We start from the raw sequence: 9,482 nt of genomic DNA on the forward strand, positions 1-9,482 counted from the left end.
CTGTCTCAAAAAAAAAAAAAAAAAAAAGATTTAAGATTTTTGTTCATCTTCTTGAAACTTTTGGTAGCTAACATGATAAAGAGCTGTTCTAGGCATATAATAACTGAAGAATTTTGGCTATACCTTGTTACTAGGAGTTGATGTGTGTGGCAGGGCACAGTGGCTCATGCCTCCCAACACTTTGGGAGGCCAAGACAGGAGGATCTCTTGATCAGGAGTTTGGGGCCAGCCTGGGCAACATAGTGAGACCCCATCTCTAAAAAAATAAATAAATACTTACATATATACATACATAAATACATAAATAAAAAGTGATTTGAAATATTAATAGAAGAGTAAACATTTTTAAAAGGTTATTCCCTTCACTCTCTTCTCTTTGTTGTATAGCAAGGTTACAGCTCCAGACGGACAAATGGCCTGACCAAGTCTCCTACCCAAGTCTCAGCGGCTGACCATGCCTTCTTGTTCACTGACAGCAGATGCCATTTCAGGGTCTGTCTAGAAACTGGGATTTGTCCTCTCCTTCAGGCTCCACACACACCTATCACTAGGTTCCATCATCTAAGTCGTTCCTGAATCTGTCCCTCTGTTCCCTTTCCCACGGACACTGCCCGTTTTTAGGGACTCCAGATTGCTCATTTGGACTATCATAGTAGTCTCCTTGGCTCCAATGCACCCTCCACCCTTTCATTTCATCTAAATGAAAACGTGGTACTGCCTCGCCTCTGCCTAAAGATCCTCAGAGGCTCCTGAGAATCACAACAATGTGCCCAATAAAACTCTCTGTGATGATGGAAATGTCCAATATGGCAGCCACTAGCCATATGGCCACTGGGCATTTGAACATGGCTACATAAATGTGACTGTGAATCTGAGTTGTGGCTAATGGCTACTGGATTGGACGGTGCAGGTCTGGGATAGCATGCCAGTTACTCAGTGTGGCCCACAAGGCCCTTCCTTGTATTGCCCCGACTTCCCTTTCTACCCTTATTTTCCACAGCTCGCTCTCCACACCCTGAGTGCCTCGTGAACTGCGTGCTTTTCCCTTTACACATACAGCATTCTTTCACACTGTTGCTCCTCCTGGAATGCCCTATCCTGCTTTATTTGCCTGACAAAGTTCCTACTCACCTTGCAAGACTCAGCTCAACTCCCTTTTCCTCTGTGAGGCCTTCCTGTCCAGCCTCAGGATGCACCCAGAGTCCTCCACTGGGCTACCACCAGGGCCACCACACAACTCCAGGGGGTACCATTTACACTGAAGTCCATGTGCATGGCAACTTCTGGATTTGTGCAGTACACAGTATATGCAGCCCTCATGGTGGTCAAAATCCCAACTTGTTTGATATAGGTAGCTATTTTGATATAATACTTTTATTTAGTTCATTCATTCATCCATTCATGAGGCACTGGGCTTGGCTTATATTACCATAGTCATTTATTTCTATGTCTTATTCCTAAACTACTCTGTGGATTCCTGCAGGCAGGGACCTTGTATCCCTAAAACCTGGCTTACTGCCTGGCAAATAGTAGAAACTCAATAAATATCTGTCAAAGAAGGGATTGGCAAACTGTGGCCCGTGGGCAAAATCCCAGCCACCACCTGCTTTTGTATGATCCATGAGCTAAGAAAGGTTTTTACATTTTTAAAGGGTTAGAGAAAAATCAAAAGAATAATATATTGTGATGTAAAAATTAAGTAAAATTCAAATCTCAGTGTCCATATGCAAAGTTTCACTGGAATACAGACACACCACTTAGTTAAGTGTTGTCTGTGGCTGTTTTTGCCCTATAGCTGCAGAGTTGAGATGCTGTGATAGAGACTATATGGCCCACAAAGACAAAAATCTTTACTCTCTGGCCCTTTCAAAAAAGTTTGCAGACCCCTGTGTTAAAGGAAGACATGAATAGACTCCCTCCCCTCAGAACACAGATACTCCACTTCCCATCTTTCCCTCCTAGCTACCTGCTTCAGGGGAAGACTTGGCCCTGGTTCTCACCATGCTCCATGTTCTAGATCCTCACTACCTGCCTTCTCTGGTACTTTGACCCATCAATTACACTGCTGCTGTCTCATTTACCTCAATTATTTTTGCCTTGCATTTTTTTTTTTTAAGTTGTAATCTCGCTCTGTTGCCCAGGCTGGAGTGCAGTGGCACAATCTCAGCTCACTGCAACCTTTGCCTCCTGGGTTCAAGTGATTCTCCTGCCTCAGCCTTTCAAGTAGCTGGGATTATTGGTGCGTGCCACCATGCCTGGCTAATTTTTTGTATTTTTAGTAATGACGGGGTTTCACCATGCTAGCCAGGTGGTCTCGATCTCCTGACCTCATGATCCACTTGCCTTGGCCTCCCAAAGTGCTGGCATTACAGGCGTGAGCCACCGCCCCGGCCACTTGCCTTGCATTCTATGCTCCAGAAATATCAGCTGGCTTGAGATTCCCCACAAACCATGTATTTTCTGCCTATCCTTGAAAATCCCAATACAGAAGACTCCTTTTTCCTCTTCCCAGTTTGTAATGCTCCCGCTACCCCCTGGCCCTCAACATCTATACCTCTGCCTGGGATTCTTTTAGGACCCAGAGCAGATAAACCAAATCCTGGAAGTCTTTCTCAGTCTCTTCCTCTCTTAGATTTAATCATTTGCTCTTCTCTGCGAGACAGTTCAGATTCTAGTAAATACCACATTATATCCTAGTGAATGGAGTGTGTCTAGGTCGTTCCCCGTATTTCATTAATTAACTAACTCATGCATTTTACAAATATTTGCTGAGTGCTAATATGTGCCAGGCATCAAGCTAGGTGCTGGAATGTGTTGATGACTGAGTCAGATGCGGTCCTTGCTTTGTCTAGCTGGGGAGACAGTTACTAAACATGGCAATGAATGCATCATTATAAATTGTGATAAGTGTTATGAAGAAAAGAACAGGCTGCTACGAGAAGACTTAGCTAGCATATAAGAGACTTTCAGGATTTTTTTTTTTTTTTTTTTTTGAGATGGAGTCTCGCTCTGTCACCCAGGCTGGAGTGCAGTGGCCGGATCTCAGCTCACTGCAAGCTCCGCCTCCCGGGTTCACGCCATTCTCCTGCCTCAGCCTCCCGAGTAGCTGGGACTACAGGTGCCTGCCACCTCGCCCGGCTAAGTTTTTGTATTTTTAGTAGAGACGGGGTTTCACTGTGTTAGCCAGGATGGTCTCGATCTCCTGACCTCGTGATCCGCCCGTCTCAGTCTCCCAAAGTGCTGGGGTTACAGGCTTGAGCCACCGCGCCCGGCCGACTTTCAGGATTTTTTGCTTAATTGTTGCTGAATAGAAAAAGATGCACTTGAAGAGATGGCTGCCTGGTCAATTCTCTCTCCTTTCAAAAGAGAAAATGAGGCTTAGAGATCTTACATGATTCACCTAAAGTCACACAGCTTCTAGCAATCAACAGCAGCATAATTCAATTGAATTCAGTTAATTGAATTCAGTGGGGTGACTCCAAAGTCGGATTGTCTTTATGTTACACCATTCACCTTTATTTTCCAATAAATAATCTCATTAATAGTCATCAAGTGTCTGTGTGACAACTTTATATGCATGTTTTAATGACTCACTCACCTAAATGTGATACCCATAAATCAGGCATATTGAGTAATGAAAAGGTGGCTCAAACAACACTGACAGAAATCATTTTCAAAGACTTCAAATTATTTACCAAGCTGTTATGTATTCCTGCAGCCTTTCTTCCATCCATAGCCCCTTAGCCCTTCTGGAGGCTGATGGGCGATATACTTTGCTCTAGTCTTTTCCAGATTCAGTGCTGGAGAGTAGAACAGCATCAGAAGCTCCTATGTCCTCCTCCCCAACCCCATGTGGCCGGAAGATGCCTGTCCCTGTCAGAAGGCTCTCTGCAGGAAGGCAGAAGGCTGACTCCAGCATGTGCCAAAACTCTTTAATTGGAGTTTGGCGGAAATTGGCCACTCAGTATCAGCAGCTGATACTGAGAAGTGGATGGATCAACACAACCGAAAGTGGTTTAGGGGCAATACCAGGTGAGCAGTCGATGGAGTTTCAGGTCACAAAGAAGCAAGGACTTGCACTGCTTTAAAATATCTCTATCACTTTTTGTTCACTTTATAGTGGGCAAGATGGTCTGAAGTTCTGGGACCTGGGATTGAATTCTGGCTCTTCCACCTCCAAGGAGGGTGACTTAGGTGAGTCACTTAGCCTCTGTGGGTCTAAGGTTCCTCAAATGCCCAGGGGGAGTACTGAGGGGACCTGTCTAGGGGTGCTGTGGTGAAGGTTAAATGAGTTCATTCGTGTAAATAGATTACCACCCCGCACAGGGTGAGGGCCAATGACAAGAGCAAATCCGAATAAAGTGCTTCCTTTGCCCCGGGCTCAGCTCTAAATTCCTGTCGTAATATACTTAAGCCTCACGAAAACCCTCAGAACCCTGTACCATTCTCCGCATTTTAGTGAATGAGGAAATTGAGGCACAGAGAGGTTAACTAGCTTGTCCAGGTCACACAGCTAGTAAGTATCAAAGCTGGGATATGAGCCCAGAGAGACTGGCTTCAGTATCCACAATCATAAGCATGGCACTAAACCTCTCAATAAGAATGAATTATTTCATTTTTATTTGTTTATATTTTTACATTTACTGCTCTTTCCTCTGCCTTCAGAATTGCCTTCCTTGAAATTCCTACTGTTCAGTATTCTATGATGACTGTATTATCCTAGCCAAAAATCTGAGATGTGTGTTCAGAGAAAGGATTTTGTGCTGCAGAAGGTAAGGGGTTTAGAGGCAATTCTGAAAATTCATTTAGACACTACGAAGTTGGGATTTCTAAAACATTTGTGATAGCTTAAGGTGACAAGAGGATAAAATATTTGAAATCAATATTGTCCTGGAAAAGCCCGAATAGTAGATGAAGATATGATTTTCTTTGCCCTTTAAATCCTTTTCCAAATAGATCTAGTACAAGATTGAGGGCCTGAGAGCAGATGGCCCTCAACAAATATGAGCAACTGGCAGGCTCTGGTTAAGTCCAGGCTGCCTGCCTCTCCTCCCCACCTGGAGGCAGGACCCTTCCTGAGTGCCTTTCAGGAAAGAGCAGCGCACTCGGCCTGTCTGGCTGGGAGATCTTGACTTTTCATCGATCCTCCCTCCACAAGTTTCAGAACAAACTTTTTTTCTTCATGGTGTTCAAATCCTTCTCAAGTTCCTGGAAACAAAACAACCCAAAGATAACTTTTAAAAGATTTTGATTCTTTAGTGACTTTTTCTTAGTGACTTTCTCTTACATTTAAAATTGCTGGCCAGGTGCAGTGGCTCACACCTGTAATCCCAGCACTTTGGGAGGCCGAAGGAGGAGGATCACGAGGTCAAGAGATCAAGACCATCCTGGTTAACATGGTGAAACCCCATCTCTACTAAAAATACAAAAAATTAGCTGGGCGTGGTGGTGGGCGCCTGTTGTCCCAGCTACTCGGGAGGCTGAGACAGGAGAATTGCGTGAACCTGCGAGGTGGAGCTTGCAGTGAGTCGAGATCGTGCCACTGCACTCCAGCCTGGGCGACAGAGCGAGACTCTATCTATAAATAAATAAATAAATTTGCTATAACCCAGGATTCTGGGCACAACTTTTTATTTTTCTTTTCTTTTTCTTTTTTTTTTCTTTTCTTTTTTTTTAAGATAGAGTCTCACTCTGTCGCCCAGACTGGAGTGCAGTAGCGCGATCTCAGCTCACTGCAACTTCTGCCTCTCTGGTTCAAGCCATTCTCCTGCCTCAGCCTCCCGAGTAGCTGGGATTACAGGTGCCCATCACCACGCCTGACAAATTTTTGTATTTTTAGTAAAGACCGGGTTTCACCATGTTGGCCAGGCTGGTCTCAAACTCCTGACCTCAAGTGATCCGCCCACCTTGGCCTCTCAAAGTGCTGGGATTACAGGCGTGAGCCACCGCATCCCTGATCAAACTTTTAATAGATATTTGAGAGGGAGTGGGTGACATGGGACGTTCCAGAGTGGAGGGAGAAGAAACTGATATCATTGGTTGCCTCTGGGGAGGAAAATGAGGCTGGAAAATGGGATATCCTGAGACAGAGATGGTGTAGTATTTGTACTTTTTGAATTCTGGCCCACGTATTACATATTCAAAAATGAACAGATAAAGCCTGGCATGGTGGCTCATGCAGTGAGCTGGGTAATCCCAGCACTTTGGGAGGCTGAGGTGGGAGGATCGCTTGAGCCCAGGAGTTTGAGGTCAGTCTGGGAAACATAACGAGACTCTGCCTCTATTCTTAAAAAAATAAATAATAATAATAATAATTAACAAATAAAATTGAGAAACATAGGTGGTGTTTAAGGCTGCATCTTTCTTTTTCTGTGAGCTGGGGAAGTGCTGAAAGCCACTTTATGTTGAAATGATGATCCTCCCAGGTAGGCTGGGGGAGAGGCAGCTGTGATAGATAGTACCCACACACTACCACTTATGAGCCACATGATCCTGATAGAGCATCCTCATCTCTATTACAGAGTATGGCATGGTAATTAAAAACACATGCCAGCCATGTGCCTTTGGGCACGTTATCTCTTTGTGACTTAGTCTCCTCCTCTGTAAAATGGGGATCAGCAATGCTACCTTCCTCAAAGGATAGGAAGGATTATATGAGTAAAAGCACCTACAGCAAGGCCTGGCATATGGCAAGCCATCCGACACCTGTCATCATTACACGCAGAGCTGGCCTTGTACAATTCTGATATGCACAAATTTTAGTTACTACGGTTTAGTTGAAGAACACCCGTCCTTCAATAACATGGTATAATTTCAGTTACCGCAGTATATGAACTGTGAGTAACTGAATAAAGTACAAACTTTGCTGCTAGCTCTTCAGTCCACAAATTACTAAGTAAATTACATGCCCACATCACAATCAGTGACCAATCATGTCACTTACTTAAAAGTCTGTTGGTGACTGGTTACTGCACCTCCATTGTTCAGTTCAGGCACTGACAGTAAAGTACTTGGTTGTGTTTCCTTCTTGTCCTCCGGTGATAAACTCACAAAACATTTTACAAAAATGGTACAGAGATAGTACCATTTTACAGAGATGAAAGTACAGCAGGGTCAGGTGCGGTGGCTCATGCCTGTAATCCCAGCACTTTGGGAGGCCAGGGTGGGCGGATCACGAGGTCAAGAGATCGAGACCATCCTCGCCAACATGGTGAAACCCCATCTCTACTAAAAATACAAAAAACAATTAGCTGGGTGTGGTGGTGCACACCTGTAGTCCCAGCTACTCAGGAGGCTGAGGCAGGAGAATTTCTTGGACCCGGGAGGCCAAGGTTGCAGTGAGCCGAGATCGCGCCACTGCACTCCAGCCTGAGTAATGGAGCGAGACTCTTTCAAAAAAAAGAAGTACAGCAAAGAAATGAAAAGCGGTAACACTGGAAGTGAGATGGGAATGGGATGTGATTAGAAGATTTGAAAATGGTGACAGCAAAGCAAAGAGAGGCTGAGATCTCAAACTGCATGAAGCTACTGTATAAATCATACTGAAAAATTCTGATGAATATAAAAACAAGCTAAAGTCACTTCAACATCTTTCCATTTGAGTTGTGCTAGGAATGGAAAGTTGCTTATGGTTGAAATGGAGCATTTACTTTTGCTTTGGATTACATGCAGTATGGCAGTAACTTTTACTTTGCTGTGCAAATAACTTTGCGTGATTCAAATCTAACATAAATGGAGTTACAGAAGAAGTAGCTGACCGTGGGAACGTTGACAATGCTGCCATTTGAGAGAGTACATACGCAATCAGAGGAATTTAGCATTTACTGTGTGCTAGGCACCGTGCTGAGAGCTTTAGAAACATTAGCTTACTTAATCCTTACAACTACCCTAAGAGGTAGGAACCACTGTCATCGTTTTATAGATGAGGAAAGGGAGGTTTAGGGAAGTGAAGACATTTATCCAAGGTGACTGACGGGAAGAGGCAGAGCACAAAATTGAATCCAGGTGTGACTAACTCTATAATAGATCCCTGGCTCTTAACCACTAGCCCACTTGAAAAAAAAGATTTTCTAGCTTCTCAGGGTTCAGAGTATGGTTGGTTAAAAAAGAAAAAGGAGAAAATGATTTTTTTCCCTTAAAGCATTTAACGATAACTCTGTTAGCATGGTGGTAGCCGTCTGGTGGCCTATGCTAGGCACTGCCTGTCTGTTTCCCTTTCCTTCCCTTCCCCCTGCTTATCTCCTGCTTAAATCCCATTCTCCATCCCCTCTCCCCCAAACCCGTGCAGGCCCATGTGAATCGGAATCCTTGCTCTGTTCAGCTGGCTAAGGCAAGTCTCGCAAAGTGCTGGCCTCCAGGTGCTTCTGCCAGGCCTTGTGGTGCAAGGGCCCTGCCTCCTCCCACTCTAGCAGCAGCCCTGGCAATGCCCACCGTGTTTCCCAGCTCTGTTGGCAGTGGGGGCAGAAGAGGCTGCCTGAGGCCCCCTCCCAGCAAAAGAATGTGGCCAGCAAAAGCCGTGGCCACACCTGGGATGGCTGGGTTGCTGCTCTGAGCTGCAAGCATTGGCTATGGCCTTGCAGACCAGCCACTGTAAGTAGGCGGAACTTTTTGACTTTAGATTCCTTTCAGTTTTGTAATCAGAAAGTTGCTTCTCTCAGTTCTGCAACTTTCCCTTTCTGCAGGCCTGCAGCAAGCGCCCTCTGTAACCCAGGAAGGAGACGGTTCAGGGTGGGAAACCAGCAGGGGTTATGCCACGGCCCAAGGGGTTCCCCACCTGTCAGATCTTGAAAAGTGCTTTGCGATAACTGCTATGCTAACCCTGGAAAGACATGAACCCATGAGGAATGTGACGGCTGCTTCCCACAGGGGCCCTACTGACCCCAGAGAGCTCTGGCACTCCCAGGGTTTGGGAGAGGAGCTGGAAGTCTGGTTCCTTAAGAGTGAGGAAGGATTCTAAAAAGCTGGCAGGGAAACATTGTCTGAGTCACATCTCAAGGGAACTTGAGAAGCGCTTTTCTAAAACTTTTTTGTTTTTGAGCTGGAGTTTCTGGTCACCCAGGCTGGAGTGCAATTGCACGATCTCAGTTCACTGCAACTTCTGGTGCCCGGGTTCAACGATTCTCCTGTCTCAGCCTCCTGAATAGCTGGGATTACAGAAGCCCACCACCACGCCCAGCTAATTTTTGTATTTTAGTAGAGATGGGGTTTTACCATGTTGGCCAGGCTGGTCTCGAACTCCTGACCTCAGGTAATCTGCCCACCTCGGCCTCCCAAAGTGCTGGGATTAGAGGCATGAGCCACCATGCCCAGCCTCTAAAACTTTTCTTCGTGGAAAGTTAAGCCTCTTTCCCCCTCCTCTCTCTCGTCACACTGTGTTCCAGGGTCTGGGAACACAGCAAGGAACAAAACAAAGATACCTGTTTTTGTGAAACTTATATTTCAGTGGGAAAGGCTAGAAAATAAGCAAAATAAATAAGAAAGCT

General features: G+C 45.2%; 1 long non-coding RNA gene across 1 annotated transcript in view; it reads left to right on the top strand.

The window, feature by feature from the left end:
- LOC135972000 (uncharacterized) overlaps positions 1-3,920 on the top strand; it is a 48,677-nt gene extending 44,757 nt beyond the window's left edge. The window contains exon 4 of the long non-coding RNA XR_012415872.1: positions 3,783-3,920. This is a non-coding gene — a long non-coding RNA (uncharacterized lncRNA). The remainder of the gene's footprint in view (positions 1-3,782) is intronic.
- The last annotated feature ends 5,562 nt before the right edge of the window (positions 3,921-9,482 follow it).

The sequence above is a fragment of the Macaca fascicularis genome, chromosome 7 (assembly GCF_037993035.2).
Source record: "Macaca fascicularis isolate 582-1 chromosome 7, T2T-MFA8v1.1".
NCBI classification, from domain to species: Eukaryota; Metazoa; Chordata; class Mammalia; order Primates; family Cercopithecidae; genus Macaca; species Macaca fascicularis.